A 16745-nucleotide genomic window follows, 5' to 3' on the forward strand; every position below is an offset into this window, starting at 1 on the left:
TAAGCCTACATCATGAGCTTAAGCCTGTGAGGTGAATTCTTTTTAATAGTTTTTTTCACTCTCTGGGCTTAATTACACATGCATAATGCCTGCTATTTATTATGCATCTATTTTTGTCAATTAGTGATAATGAAACACTATGAGGTAAGATTATGTGGAGCCAACAGAGCGTAGTGGTGTTTATCTCGCTGCAGAGATAAGGGAGAAGCATTTCTGGGGAAAATGCGAGCTGCCAAAGAAGAAGCAGTGATGGGAAAGAGTCACGGCTGGAATAACACAAGTGGGAAAAATTTAGGGCGCAGACAGAGAGCTGAACCAGTGTGCAACACCGCCCCTCTGCTGCAACAGAGCTCTCATGTTTATTCATTTTGGCATCATGGCCAAGAGGTCAACAAAGGTGTGTTTACAGATATTCCCCAATTCCCATAGTGGTATGCTGGCAACAGATACTATCATAATACAAGGGGGGAACCAAGTTCAAGCCCTCAGAGGTCGCTTAATCTAATAGCTAATTTGCCAGAATTAGCATAAAACTATATCATCCACGTTTTTGAAGTGCCTTTGAAACACTTTGTTTGCATAGCTGAAATGCTTTGTTTAAATACACTGTTTAAACACTCACATGACCTTTGGCTGACCTCAAACATTCAGTCTAACAACTGCTGATGTGACCTTTGAGCTTTCAGTTGACAAGGGCAGATCTGAAGCGGCTTCACCTGGCTACACCCCCACCCATACCATAGATATGGCACAATGGGCCGTTGGTTATTTTGGACAAATGTCACCCTCCCTGCACCATGACAACCTCCCCCCTGACAGTCAGGAAGTGCGAGTTCACCGTGAGGTGCTCGCATCCCTCTGATTCTCCTCTGAACCCTGCAGCATCAAAACACTTCACACCTTGCTGCGTGTTTAGCTTCACGCGCATTAAATACAGTAAACTTTCAATTAAAAAACACACAAAACGTTCATGCATGAATCCACACGTCCCTCTAAATACGACACTTACAGGCACGAAACCCCGTCTCTGATATCTACACCGTCATCACCCTGCCTCTAGCACCACCGTCTTTCTTCAAATGTCATATGTGAAGTGCTTGCGTCCTGGGGACAATGAGGGGTATAGGGTTTCCTGGCAAGACTTAGCGGCACCCAAACTTAGAACTGACTCCCTAAGGATGTTGGTATGTGTGTGTGTGTGTTCATCTGTTGATAGGTGGGAGATACACCGAACAGTAAAATTAGCTTCTTGCCAACAGCCATTGGCAGCATGTTCCAGTTATATCCTTCATGTGTTACAGAGGTTAGAATACCAGATCACCACTCACACAGATACCACATCTAATGTTAAGAAATACTTCTTGTACAGTACGCTGAATGAGGATATTTATAGTTCTGACGTCAGCATATTCAATTTTAAATCCCAAGAAGTACTAAACTAGAGTTTTTCTTCTCTCTGTCCTCCTCTTCATTCTGGCTTTGAAGTGATCCCTTATTAGCAAAACTCATAATCCAGTCTTTTCAGAGTTATTTTTAACAACTCAACAGAACAGAGTGAAACACTGCACCAACAAGGGCCCTGTTCACATTTGGTATCAACACGCATACCGAGTGATCTGACCACAAGTGGACAGCTTTGAGTACAGGTGTGAACACCCCCAGGTTGCATTGAGGACGCATTTGAGATCCGATCGCACCACATTTGGAGGTGGCCCGGGCCACTTGTGACCACATTCTTTCAGCAGTGTGTACGCATGTGTGTCCTGGGCCGCACTGAAGGCCTGCCCACGCAACTGACGTGCAACAGGCAGAATGGATTTCACCGTTTCCACTAGTTTCTTGATGATGACAATATTTTATTTGACATGTCAAATTTCACAAATACAGTAAAGAGTAACTAATAAAAGCATACCATTGGGTTTGATGATTTTAAATGCTTTAAATTCCAACTAATGTCAACAGGTGCAGCAGATAAGGACACATAAATAAAAGATGTGCCTCACAAACCACTGTTCTGTTCCCACAGGGTGTATGTCCTCGCCACAGATAACACTGATTTATGTGCTGATATTAATAATGACCTTTGGAGGAAATGATGGCAGTTTGTGGTAAGAGCTTTCAAATCATTATTGAGCATTTTGGCAGCATCAAATAAGCAGCAAACTAGCCTCCAGTATCTGCTCAGCTTTTCTGGCCTATAAATGATCAGTACATATTTTTAGGCCTTCTCTTCTATCTTTTCCTCTTAAATACACTCATGTACTTCATCTTTCCATCGCACAGATCGGTCAGTGTCACTCCTAAGCTGGTTAAGCAGCATGAGACCGACAGCTTACAACCTGAACCCTCTAAAAGACTCTTTGATTTATGTGAATATGGCAACAAAATGACTGAGGTGATGCCTTTTCATCTCACTGAGGTCCCCTGCTGTTTATGGTGGCTCCTAATGATCGATGGAGGGAAATTACAAGATTCACTCATGTTCATATATGGTTATGAATCACATCGAGCTTTATCACAGAACATCTTGGTTGTTAAACAATTAGATGAGATTGTGGAGAATGTCAGAGTGTGAGAAACAAAACAACTGCCAAATTACACAGAGGAGGAACACAACCCTGTGTAAGCTTATCATAAAATACTGTGGGTGGTCCGTTTGTTTGGAGGCACCAATACCTTCCTTTTAAGGAAGTCTGGGTCTGGATGTATAATCCACATCGTTTTTTTAAATTAGCAGCTATTATAGCATCCTATACAAACAGAACCAACTGGGCAAATGCACCAAAACCCTTCTAAAATAAACAGTTATCATGTTTATGTGACACTGTTAAGTAATAGTGAGGCAGCACAATTATTTATATAATAACTGTGAATGTTTTTCACTTCCATTATAATCTTGATGTGCTGACATACTTTATCTTGTGTTCAGTGTTCCGACCAGCCACTTCCTATTCAGTCACAACCTAAAAATGTCTGAGTGCAAAAGAAAATATTTTGATACTAAAAATTGACTTTAAAAAGAAGAAATATCTTAATTGTTGTACACAATAGCACACAGTGAATCAGGGATTGCATTACCTTGAATGTGATGATGTTCCCGTGACAAATGACTGGAATTTACTACAAATACTGAGCAAAAGGGCTACAGATTATACATGCATGCCTCTGCACACAGATTTGAGACACAGGATGTGGTCTACCAACTGTCAGTAAACTCTAGGTGAGCCAGCCAGTAGGACAACAGAGTACACGGCAGGCTGTGTGGGCAATTTCAAAGATAAAGGTCTTTGAGCATACTGTAATAAATGTGCACAAAAAAATCTTAGGTTGACTGGTCCAGTAGTATGTGAGAATGAGACACACACACACACACACACACACACATGCAACTTAACCCACTGTGACTTCACCCATTTGTTTGTGGACTAAAGCGCTTTGAAGTCTCGAGTTTGGCATTACAGTCATTGCCATCTTGGTTTCTTGGAGCGAGAAGTGACTATAATTGCACAACAGAGTGGAGCTGGGGAGGATGTCCTGATTGGATCTGACAGAGAACACAAGGACAGGTAGCCACGCGCTAAAGTATACCCTGCTTTATCCTCTATTTTACTCTCAGTGGGATAATTTACAAGACGAACATCAAACTGTATTGCAGAAGACTTGAAACCAGTAACTGAGACTATCAACTCATTAGGAAACCAATGACTGAGGTAATTAATCAAGTGAGAAGTAGGGTTATTTTTTCATAATCTTACATACAATCAGAAGTATTTTTGAAAACAGTGGCCTAGTGTTGGCCATTATTTAAAGAAATGCATGTTTAGGGCAGTTCGGCTGCAGTTTCACTTTCATAGCCGCAGAGCGCTGTCTATATCTAATACAGTCAATGGATGGACCGATCACATGATCCCAAGCTTTAGGATATAATCAAGAACACACCTATGATGAGGAAACACAAACGAAGGCCTGCCAAAGTAAAACAGACACACATAACTGAGCAGAGGTTTACCACACTACAACAGGTCCACCCGACTGCCACTGCCACCACTTATTTAAAGCTTCAAGAACTGAGAAATGGAAAGAAAGTCAGTTCTGTGAGCTTGCCAAGCAGATAAATTACATCAATACATGCTCTGAGGTGAAACATATAGAGCAGGATTCAAAATGGAGGCATGGTTGAAGCTTTTTCCTCTTTAAACTGGTGAGCTTAGGAAACTACCATTTTAAAAACACTAAAGCCTGTAGCGCACATTTTACAGCTTACAGCCACCCTGCAGGTAAAGTGGCACTCATGTGGTATTCCATAAGAAGATGTGGCTTAAATATAGCACACTCAAAATCACTAAAATTGAATCCCAATTGCACTCACCTGAGACCCTGTTGCCCTCTCTCTGCCTCTGTCCTCTTGTCTCTGCCCTCCTACTGCCACTAGGTCCTCTGCACATAATAGATTTTCATAATAATATAGCTATATAGAGCAGAGTGCCATAACTGTTTTATTTGCTTTAGCTACTGAATTTTATTCTGATGAAAAGGTTAATAGGAAAGGACATTAGCATTATCGTGAGACACCAATTATGCTGGTTTCCATAAATTATAAAGGCTTATAAGTACATATTAAACCACAAAGCATCCTCTGTTAAATATGGATATAATTTGGAAAAGAAAAATCACTTATAAATAACTTACCTAAGGACCTGCAGCTCCACCTGCCTCCTCTGGTGCTGGCTCCATGAGACTCCTAACGCTTTAGCTTAAAAAAAAAAAAAAAAAAAAGTAAGCTAGCGTTAGCATTAGCTTACTGTTGACATTGTATTTGTCGTTATTCTACAGCTAACGCGTCTTCTTCCGTGGACAAGTGCCTTGCTACCTCAGTTAGAGTGTTTTAAAGGTGTTTATCAAGGCTTAACCTACCATATAAAACGGCAACGTTGGTTGAAAAAATTAAACCATGGGCTGCTAATGCTCACATGCTAATTTGCTTGCTGCAATTAAACGTAATTCAAGATGGCGCACTTCCGGTTAGCTAGCATTGGTAAGGTTGATTGAACTAAATCTCCTGGATTCATGTTTTCAGAGGCATAATCTTGTTAAAACTCATCATTTCCTAAATGTATTTATTATTAAGCTATATTGAGATTACTATGTTACATTATAGATTATACACAAATTCATCTGACCCATTTTTAAGATAAATAATATAATAAAATTGCCTAGAAGCCTGGTGCATTATTATAAAATGCCTAACTGTAGCTATATAAAGTAGTTACTCAGTGTTTTTGCAAAATTGGAGTAAATGATTCAACCACTGAAGGAGTCAAAAAATGTATCAGTCTATCAATAAGTAAATATTGGTGGCTTGGTAGGAGATTTGCTTCAAGTGGGCTTTTTAAAATTTAAATGAAGTTAAAGTGCACAGAGTATTCTCAGCAAAAAAATAGCAAAAAATAGTCAAAGTATGCAGCATTTTAATGTGACTAAACACTGATCGAGGAGGAGCTCATTCTAAATATGTACTTTTGGGTTGTAAATTATGATTTATCACATGATTAGTATTCCAAAAATAAATGTAGTGGCTTAAAAACTACAATATAACCTTGTGAAATGTCACGGAGTAAGAGTCTAAAGTGACATTAAATGAAAATAATCACGTAGCCTGCAGTACACGTAGCTCAAATTCAAACTACAGTACAGCAGGCCTGCTTGAATAAATAAACTATACGGCACACTGTATATAGAACAGTAGCTCTGTCCCTGGGGTCTTGTCTTGGGAACTGGAGGGTGGCCTGTTCCAAATCAACTCGCATCATGTTACGGAGTGTGAACTGGATGCTGGAGAGGTGCCAGATCCCTTCCCGGGCACTGATGGGATGCCCTTGAGCAAGGCACCACACTCCAGTGCTGACTATGAGGCCACCCTGTCACTCTGACATACCCTTCACTCATACACTACACCAGTGCTTTCTTAGGTGATGTGCTGAATCATATGAGTATGTACAACATGTGAACCATTGTGTCACAAGTGTATGAAAGTAATGCTGTTAAATTAATAACAGCCAGTCTGTTGTATAATTTCATTCAGAGCGGTTACTTAGGCTGTTCACAGTAATTCATGTTCCAGAATTGTAATGATGATTTAATTGCTCTCACATTGTTATTAACTCTATGTTCGGTGCCTCGCATAGAAATCTGCTTACCATTATTATCCCACCATTTCTTATTCTTGCTCTCGTTTTTTGCTTATCTCCTCCATTTTTTATGACTATTTCTGTCTTACGTTCTGTTGCATTTAGGGCTTTTTATTCATGTTTTTCACGCCCTTTTTCGACGAGACACCCATAACATACCATAAATCTCTGGTTATTTACCAGGCATGCGTTTGCGTACTTCCTTTTGCTGCTCTGACGCTGAAGTTTATCTTATCCCTGACTAAAAATACATCACCATACCCTGTTCTGTATACATATTTTTCAACCACCTAGAGATGCAGCATGACAGATTGTCAGTACTGTATGTTGCATTGCAGTATGAGTGTGGCAAATGGTTTATACGAGTCCGGCAAAAAGGGACGGCAGTTTCTCAGTGCCTCGGGGAAACTGTCACTGGCATTACATACACTCTTGTCCAACCGTGTAACATGTGAGATGTTGTCGATAACAGCTGCGGCACCGGATGATTTTAGCAATACCGAAGCTGAATAAATCAGTTCATATCGATCACAGGGACATCATGTTACGCGAGAAAAAAGTGAGGGGTATGACCGAAATAGAAATAGCCTCGTTTACTGTACAGTCGGGATCACTCTGGAGGGGGATTTTCACTGGCAATACGTTTTGCTTTTCAAACAAAGTCAATCAATACTGTGTGTGGGGGGGGGGGGGGGGATATGCAGACATTACATGTGAATGACGGGAATAACAATGAGCTCCAAACTCATTTTTTAAACCAACAGAAGATGTGATGGACGCCACATCTGGTGGCAGGCAGCGGGGGAGAACAGGTTTGTGATTGATTGCGCTGGGGCATTAATTGTCACTATTCGATAGCCATGTTCACAACAATGAGAGGCGCTTTGGACAACACACACATATCGATAACTCTGTGTGTGAGCGTGAGTATATAAGGGGAGAAAATGAAACCAAGAGGAGGGCGGATGGACATAAAAGGATTGATTTTCATCCTTCCTCTTCCCCTGCTTCACTCTGTCTCCTGATCTTTTATGAACTTGCATCTCTGTCCCCCGTTGTCTCTCTTTGCAACACCTCATTCCTACGGCGAGAGGAGCCAAGAGGAGGTATTCGTCCCCCAAAAAAATATCATCATGAATCGTTGTCCTTACCCTTCCCCTGTGGATGTGAGGGGGGGTCTGTGCTGAGAAAGACGGAGCAAAGGGGTTGGGCAAGGAGTGCGACAGTGGCTAAAAATAACCCCCGTGTGTAGGCTATGTGTGTGTGTTCGTGGAGTCTAATCAGAGCCAATCTGCAACCCTGCACACAAACACATCCAAACCACATACACAAACACAACCAAACACATTTGAATACCCTTATTAAAAAATCCCCCCTCTGTCCCCGACACGCGCATGTGAGTGCTGATCACACTGACTTTCCTTTTGGTTTGCCGCTGCCCATGCGTCTCCTCCACAGGGCATTTCACTGCACTCTCTGGAACCAGAAGAGACAAGCCCCCGTGTTCTGACTGGGGGCTGAGGCTTCCAGCTCAGACAGAATTAACCAACTCTCTCTCCCTTGTGTTTCGTCTTTCTCTCTCTCTCTCTCTCTCTCTCCCTCTCTCTCTCCACCCCCGTCCACTTGCCTTGCATCCGTTTGGCTAAACAAGAATGTAATTCATTCCGCACTGAGTTCGAATTAGAAAAATTCACCTTGTATTAACTCATATGCTCACGCAAACACACACACACACACACACGAAGTGTTTGTTTTTTGTGCCTGCTGAAGGGGCCAAGTGCAGCCAAGCCAAGCCAAGCCAGGCCAGGCCAGAGTCCATGCCAGGAGCAGCGCTGATAAAACATTCCCCCTCGTAGACTCCAGCACAGCAACATGTCACGGCAGATGGTGTGACATTCAGCCTCTGTCAACAGGACAGGGGGGGAAACAGAGACAAGCACAAGAGGACATAAGAGGCAGCGATGGAGGAGAAGAGGGGAGAGAATCAGGTGAGAACAGGAGCGAGTGTCAGGAACACTGGAGAGGGAGTTGATGTTGAGTCACAGCGCCACCATGTGGACCGCAGGGCACCGCCTGCATGGTGCTGCTGCTGCAGAGCCGTGCAGGCAAGAGGAAAGAGACATGGCATCGATTTTCCACACAGTCAACAAAATGAGTTTTGCCGTGCAGGGAAAATACACAGCCTCCCATAGTAATTTCTCCAAAATACACACATACATGCACAGTCACACACTCATAACCAAATCCCTGCAGAGTTCTACCTGGCAACGGCATACAAACAGGATTTTTTTTTTCTCTCCCCCCCCCCCCCCCCCCCCTTTTCTCTTCTCGTCTCGCACAAAACAACATCCATGCCTGTCTCAAAAGCCTTTCCATTTGTGCCTGGATGTGAAAATGAAGACACGAATTCCTCAAAATGTAACATGAGAGATGCTGTTAACAAGAACCAGCCCGGCTCAGTGAGCACTAGCGGGAATGTGTTGTGAGCTGTACAGATTAATCAGCATAAGTTAAGTCAGCCACCAAACCCCAGCCATGTTGAACTACATTTTTTTTTTTTTTTTGCATCTCCACATCTAAATTTTTTATTTTTTTCAAAAATAATCCCTGTGTGGGTGGATGGGCCCGGCTAAAAGCGCCCTATCATGTGGCCGTGACGTCCTCAGTTTGATTCCAGACGAGGACCTTTGTCACATGTAATTTGCCTCCCTCGCGCTCTCTCTCTCTCTCTCTCTCTTTCTGTCTCTAAGCTACCAAAAAAAAAAAAAACGCGAGGATTACAAAACGTGATACTTTTTATGCCTCACCTATGATCACGGCCTTGGATAGGAATCATGAGTGCAGACACAGGCTGCAAAAACTGAGCTTTTTCCATCCCGAATCAGCTTTTCTCTATGTTTTGTGTGTTTGTTTAAAGCAACATTGTGTAACTATTTTACCTTAAAAAGACCAGCTTTAAAATCATTTTGATGGTACACTGTCTTGTGATAGAGAGAACGCTGTGTCTGCCAGTTTTCCCTCTGATAGTCTTCATTTTCCTGATGGTCAGATAGCTTTACCTGTTGCTAAAGTAGCCGCTAACTGTGGCTGCCACTGGGTAGTTAGCTCATCTGACATCGTGTTGGTAATATTGTCACACAAAAAAACTTGGATGATGACAGTGGGTGCGCTAAGAAACTGTGCGGGCGCCAAATCAAACAAGCAAACAATACCAATTCATACATAATGTTGCTTTAAAATGAAGAGACAGAAAGAGTTTAAAGGAGATTAAAAGAGCAGAGTGGCTGGATCGTTTTCAAGTTTTAACCATGCAATAAACAGTCGAGCTGCTTCAGGTGATCCCATCACGTGTTATAAAGATACTGTATGTAGTGTTGCAGCTCCTTTGTATGACCCAGAGTTGACAGCCATGCTAGATGCTCTCACCATGCTACCACCAGCACAGTTGTGGTGCTAATATGCTGAAGTTTATCAGGTATGCTTAGCAGGCGATTGGAGGAGCAGCCCAGTCACCAGGATATAATGACAGACGTAAATGTTTCTCCAAACCACAGATGCGCCCATGGTTGACATTTGCGTATTAGTCACCTGTCACACCAGGAGATCTTCCTAAGCCAAACCAAGTGGTTTTGGTGCGTAAATGTAACTAAAGCGCACCAGTGTGTGACACCAGAGAAATAGAAAATGGAACCTAAAACTATCATCAACTAAGTTGCAACATAAAGTAAACGGTTTGAACTTATATGCGGTTTTGCAGAGACGTTCTTAGCTGACATAAAGCACAACACAGCCCCCTCGTTAACCTGCCCCCACATGTTAGACTCTTAACATGATGACAATGTCAGATGAAAAGTTATGTTTATTTGAAGGTATTGCAATTCATCCTGACGGGGACATGGGTACAAAATTCCTTCCGTTAGTTGTTGAGATATTTCACACACACACACACACACACACACACACACACACACACACACACACAAATGAAGTCTTTTGGATACATTGTCTGGGAACCATGAATATTTGTACAAAATTTTGTCGCAATCCATCAAGTCGTTGTTGAGATATCTGAGTTTGGAACGTGGACTGACCGACTGAGTGATATGAAACAGATATTGCTTCACCTCCCAGTCTTCCTCCCCCCCTTTCCCCCACTTTTTTATCCTCCAACAGCTCCCCTCGGCCCTCTTGAGAAGCCAAAACAAATGCTCTTGATTAGCTTTTAATTTGACTAATATAATGTCTCAGATTAATAAAGTCTGTTCATCGATTTGAGTCATGCGCCGCAGGGGGCTTGTTCTTTCCCCCCCTAGTGAGTGACGGAGAGAGAGAGAGAGGTGTGTGTCTCTGCGTTCGTGTGTGTGTGTGTGTGTGTGTGTTGTAATTGCAGTGCACGGGCCTCATTAGCATTTTAGCAGCGAGCCTGACGGGGAGGCAGACTCACAAGATTGGCTAATGACACAGATGAGATAATTTACAGAGAGGGTGAGGGTGACGGGTGTTTTTTTTTTTTCAGGCTTATGCGTGTGGTCTCAATGTTAACCCCCCCCCCCCATTCCCAAGTGCCCTCCATACACACATAATTTAAAAGGGACATTGGAGGTAAATGCCAACCCGAGGCAATTAGTACAAACAGTACAGATTGACTCTGACTGGAGCCACATCGGACCATATTACCCATCCCGCATTTTAACATAACTTGGTATTAAAAAGGTTGTTGTGCCTCCAGTGCAGTGAGTTGGCACTGAAGCTATGTGACGGACAAAAAAATTATAATTTCAACAGAAACAGAACAGAAAAAGCCCCAGAGGGAAAATGTTGCCAGCAGGACACTCAGTGGAGACGTGTGACCACATTAATTAGGTAATAACTGCAACCACTGCAGCAGTTATGGTGCATTTAACCTTTAATTGGGTGTTTTTGTTTGTTTTTTTCAAAGATTCCTACATACATAGTCTTTAGCAACCTGGCATGTTTAAAGACTTTCAAAATGCATTATTAACAACATCAAACAACCTAGTAGATATCTGATTTTATATTCATATGTATTTATTAGCGTATCTGGAGTGCTGTCAATCTTCTCATCCAACTCTCTGTGATAAAGTATTCATTACTTTAATCAGCGAGCCTTGTAATTGATGGTGGGCAGATTTCTATACCTTTACAGTCCCAGGCTAGCTGTTTTCCCCATTTCCAGTCTTTATGCTAAGCTAAGTACATCATATCGTGCCCTGCTTGTGGCTACATATTTAACAGACGGACCTGCCGGTGGTATAAATCTTCTTATCTCTTTGTGAGCGAATAAGCGTAATCCCTGAATGTCAAACAAAATATTACATGAGCAAGTATTTTTCAGGGCATCGGTCGGATGACTGACAGACAAAAATATGGCTCGCAGAGAAGGACAGAACGGAACAAGAAGGGTGCCGGCGACGAAGACAAAGCCAGCAGAGAGAGAGTGCACTGACAACACTCTCAAGGCCGCCACTGCCGGCGCCGAGCGAAGTGTCCTCGCCGCGGCTTGAAAAATGCTTTTAGATGATGAATTAAATTGACTGGATTTCAGAACCAAAGTTGATGGAGATGGAGGAAGTAACTGCAAGACGTAATTAGAGTGAGTCACAGCTGTCTACATGGCGGAGAGGACCAAACAACCACTTATTCTTGCTCCTCCACCTGAGCGAGCTGTTTGAGTTTACAGGGCTGTGTACCGCACAGGGTCAGAGCGGTGTTTGCACGCTTCTTAGGGGTCGCTTGAACCTGCTCACACCGTTCCGGTGAGTGCTCAAATGTTTTAAAGTATCATTAAGGGTGTTATTGTATGTATTTTGGGATCACCCATTCTAAGCTAGACACTCATTTGAGGACAAACTTCTTCAACTTGCTGTATTCTATGAACTTTGACCATTTACTTAAAAAGATGAAGCTTAACCCCTTTCGTTGACTGAAAAATGTGATCCAGTTCTTTCACAATTTAACCTTACGGTGGAAAAAAAAAGAGTCTTTTTGAGGCCCCAGTGCACCACGTGATGTTTTAATTATACAGTTTAGCCACAAGTAAATTGGCATCAAAGCCTGGCGCTCTTCCTGGAAGCTGGATTGGAGCTGTCCGAGGATGGGGCCTGGTCCTGAGGTGTTCTCTGGGAGGCTACTGGTTAGCAATAGGAGCTACTTTAGCAGCAAGTGTCTGGAGAGTTTCCAGTTTCAGCCAGAGTTGTCCTTTTGTGAAAGATCTATATGTCTAATTGTGTTTTTGTACAGTAATCCGTGAGGCTCTCTTATATAAATATGGCAGGGTCGGGAAAATAAGAAAGAACATAAGAAAGTTTGCAATACCATTAAAAATACCTGAAAAAAACACACTTTTTGTCATTGTTCAGACATAGAGCACGATATGCAATAAAAACACTTGTAGGCGGTGGTTATTTTCCATTTCTGAACTAATATTAGCCACTGTTGCTCTTAACCAAGCAGACGGGCACTGAGATGAGGCAGTCAGGACATGCATGAAGTCACCAAAAATCAAACCCGAGACATTCACAAAGAAATCCACAGTCCAGTAGCATTAAACACCTTAAACACTACATGATATGACATAACCATGCAGAAAGAACTACATTCCGGTCCCTATAAAATGAACTATAATGGAATAATCCTCACTTAATCGTGCAGGAACATCTTGAATGATTCCGCTGCTGACTGATCAAACCACATACAGCCACTCCTCGTGGCGAGTTCAAGGCTAGAGCAAGTAACCGGGGTGATATCACTGAGGTGTGAACGACTCCACGAACTTCCCCAGCGTTTTTAACGGCCTCCTGAAGGATGCCTTAACCACCGGCTCCCTGACAGGCTGCGGCAGCTCCTTTCTATTCCTGGAGAGAGTGCAATTACACTGATGGACGAATGAGGGAAAAATGGAAGGAGAGAGAGGACTGTTTGTTCTGCCTGGAGATGGAAGTGGAAAAAAAAAAAACTGTTTGGGTGGTTGGTTGATATAAAGTAATAGCCGAAATTACTCCACTGGCTGCAGGAGTTACAGAAATAGCACTACAGGAAAAGAAGGGGGGACCAAAATGTCAATCTCCTCGCAATTCTTTTCTTGATGAGTGGGAGGCTTTGATTTGAAGAAAAGGAAGCCGCACACCCACATGTCCCTGTGTACAGTTGTGCTCATTTAGAAAAACTGACCTTTCCCAGACGTGGAGAAAAGAAATGAGTTGTGACATTCAATTAAACTCACGCCTCCACCTTCATCGGTAATCATAGCCACTTTAGATCGACAAACACAGGGCTGGTTGAAAGGGTTGGCTGTTTATGAGCGTCTATTTGGCCCAGAGATCCATATCATTTGCATAATTATGAACCGCAGATATGGTTGTCAAGGGAAACAGACTGGTGGGATGCGAGGGAGACGGAGGGTGCTGCGATGGCTGAGCGGTGTCAGCGACAAGCGGTCTCGCAGAGGTGGGAAAACCCTCTTTAATGTCGACTAAAGATCCAAGCAAATTGTAAATCAAATCCAAACATCGAGCCGCGAATCCGCCACATCCCTTAATATGTTCAGACCTCGCTGAACATCAGACGCGTGGGCGGCTGATGCACCGTGGCGTTGAGGATGCAAGGGTATTTATGAGGCGACCGCATTAATCAGCAGTTCTCCACGTGACGTGACGTTCAGGCGCTCACGAACCAATGAGCAATGTAAACTGTCTGAAGCCAGTCTGACCAAAGTGGCAGAGGAAACGCGAAAAAAATGTAAACAGCTGAAGACCGATCAACGTAACTCGACGTCACCCCGGGCCAGAAAACCTGTTCCTGATTATGACAGGCAGCACGCCAAGTCATAAAGTAGTGGAGCGAGTGTTGAAGCCTTGCGACCAAACTTTATGACTTCACTGTGCAAGCTTTGACTCTTCGTCATCTAATTGTGTCGGAGCACCGCAAATTACACGATACGCTAAAAACCAATTATTGCTCTCTTTTGTACATCAGTCTAATTGATGGAATACTGAATCATAATTTCAGTCTAATTAAAATGTCTTCGTGTTTTTTTGTTAAAGCAGGGCAGGGTATTCTCTAATGACTCTAATTCAACAACTGGCTGTTAGGAAATTAATTAGTGGACGAATCACAGCTACCACACATGTGAACGGGCGGGCAGAACAGCCGGAGAGACGAGAAAAATCTTCCCAGGTCTAGCTTATATAAACCTTGTTGTTGTGTTAGTAATTGGGGGGGGGGGAGAAAGTGTAGCCTGCAGGCCTGCATAGATCACTCGTGCTCATGGGTCTCCGTATACGATATTGTTGTGTTTGCTGAGCATGTGACAGGCCTAATATAGATGTCATTAAAGGAGACATGTTGTGCTAATTTTCAGGTTCACAATTGTGTTTTTGGTTACTCCTAGAATATATTTACATGCTTTCATGCTCAATAACTCATACAGTGTCGCAGCTACTGTCTCTTTAAGGCAAATATACCCAGTCTCCTCTGATTGGTCAGCTAGCGCACGCCCGAGGCGGCACCGACCAACAACAACAGAGCAGCCGTGCTGAATCAGTTCTTGCTTTCCAAACTAGCCGCAAATTATGTCAATTTTGTGACTCTGTGACGCAGCATGATGTCGCAAAGTCACAGATTTAAAGGCGGGACCACTGACGAGGCGTTTACGGAGCAGTGCTTTCTGTGGGATAGAGGAGCTTCTGTTGGTAATTACTCTCCTTTAGATAATTATCAGTTGTTTTTTGTTTACATTTTGAAACAAGTCCCTATCTTCTTCAGTTGTTTAAGGTAAGGTAAGGTAACTTTATTTGTACCAGAGGGTAGATTTGGTTGCAGTTAAAAAGAAATAAAGAGAATGTTACGACGCTGTTTTGCTGTGAAGCTCCAGAAATGTATTGCGGACTACAAACTTCACCTAACTTTCGTTCTACATGGGGGTGAGTCGATAACTGAATTTTTTATTGTACGTATCCTTTTCTTCTGTTGTTGAAATGACTTGTACCTTCAGTTGGACACTGCCATGCTGCCTTAAGGCACACAGTACGTTGTGTTCTGTGTTGTAGGTATTGCATGGTTGTCTCTGAGCTGCTGTTGTGTCACGGTTTTGACAATTCTTCAGATTCTGATCTTTCTGCCTGAGTGGGCTCACCGTTTGTGTAAGATGCAACCTTTAATTATTCAGGCCGTGGAGGCATTTAGGACTGACTTTGACGCAGATCCAGCACGGCAAGTTGACACATTTCTTCAGGGAGAGCTCGCAGAACCACTGAAGTCTCAGGATAGAACAGAACAAATTTAAATCCAGTCATGGAGAGGGAGGGAGTGTGGACACTTATGACAGCAGTGTTGCTGAGGGGTAAAAGGACCACGCAGGAGGTAAGTAAGACATCTCAGAAAAACACCTGCAGGCCTGCAATTAGATGCAGCAACAATAACTGAATCCCTTTTTTCATTTAGCGAAGAGAATCAGAATCAGAATCTATGGGTGATGACGGCCCGTCTTCATCGGCAGACTGCAAGAGGATTGTTTGTATTCTTCTGTTCTGTCACTTTTCCATTTCTCTTCACACATCATCTTAAGGCGGCAAGCGAGACTGTGTGAGTCATCCTTCACCGCAGAGAATTTAGCAAAAATCAATTTTCTTCTTTTATAACTGGCACTGGCAGGCCAGAGTAAGCATGATCGATTCCACAGCTTTTGTCCTCGAGGCTCGCATTTTCCTCCAGAAGCGTGCGGCGCGTATTTTTTTTCTCTCTGTTCGAGACAGTTTGGAGGTTTATCGTCGCATTTTGATCGCATGTGCTCGAATTGATTGCACGTGATGTTTGTGGTGTTTACTGTCCACACACAGAGTAATTTGACGGAGCAGACGCATGTTCATGCACGTGCAGCTGCACAAAAGTGAGACTGATCTCCGTGTGTGATTGCACCTCTCTACCTGTGTGCACTGGGTGACAAATGGATGACAGGCGGCGTGTCCAGCAGCAGGCGATGGGTACGGGGGGGCAGCAGGCTCATATCGTCCTTGACTCACTCATCACATCGATCCTCCTCCATCTTATTTAGTTTCTGCCAAAACTCACAGCTCCGTATTGACCCAAGTTTATTACGCCTCATTTTTACCCAGCCACACAACGGGGTCAGGACAAAGCGGACCGCCGGCAGGTGGAATCGGCTCAATTGGCCCCAAAACAAGTGTTTTCATCAAAAGTTATTCGCTGGTCTCCCGAGAATACTGATCAGTTTTCTTTGAAGCGGCTCTGAGCTTTTCAGGCCAAATCCCCCGAGTTAATTAATTTACTGGGGAGAAAAAAAAAACAGAATCGTTAATTTTAGCGAGAGCCACTGAGGCTTCAGTTGAGTAATTGAATTAAACTCTTATAAGACATGATCTAAAAACAAATTATGAGTTGGTATTTTAGAGTATAATTTGCCTGTTTTGATTGAATTAAAATGAAGGGAAAAAAAAACACATTTGTGATTTGAGGCAGACTTATGACGCTGTGTGACAAGAGTTGAGATGAAAAAAGAATTTTGTTCTTTTTATCTCT

General features: G+C 42.9%; 1 long non-coding RNA gene across 1 annotated transcript; it reads right to left on the minus strand.

The window, feature by feature from the left end:
• Window positions 1-4373: 4373 nt before the first annotated feature.
• Window positions 4374-5051, minus strand: LOC115595646 (uncharacterized). The gene is made up of 3 exons (XR_003986740.1): window positions 4915-5051; window positions 4690-4753; window positions 4374-4437 (listed from the first exon to the last, which is right to left on the minus strand). It is a non-coding gene; the product is annotated as an uncharacterized LOC115595646 (long non-coding RNA).
• Between the last annotated feature and the right edge of the window lie 11694 nt (window positions 5052-16745).

This window comes from Sparus aurata, chromosome 14, assembly GCF_900880675.1.
Source record: "Sparus aurata chromosome 14, fSpaAur1.1, whole genome shotgun sequence".
In the NCBI taxonomy this organism is placed as follows: Eukaryota; Metazoa; Chordata; class Actinopteri; order Spariformes; family Sparidae; genus Sparus; species Sparus aurata.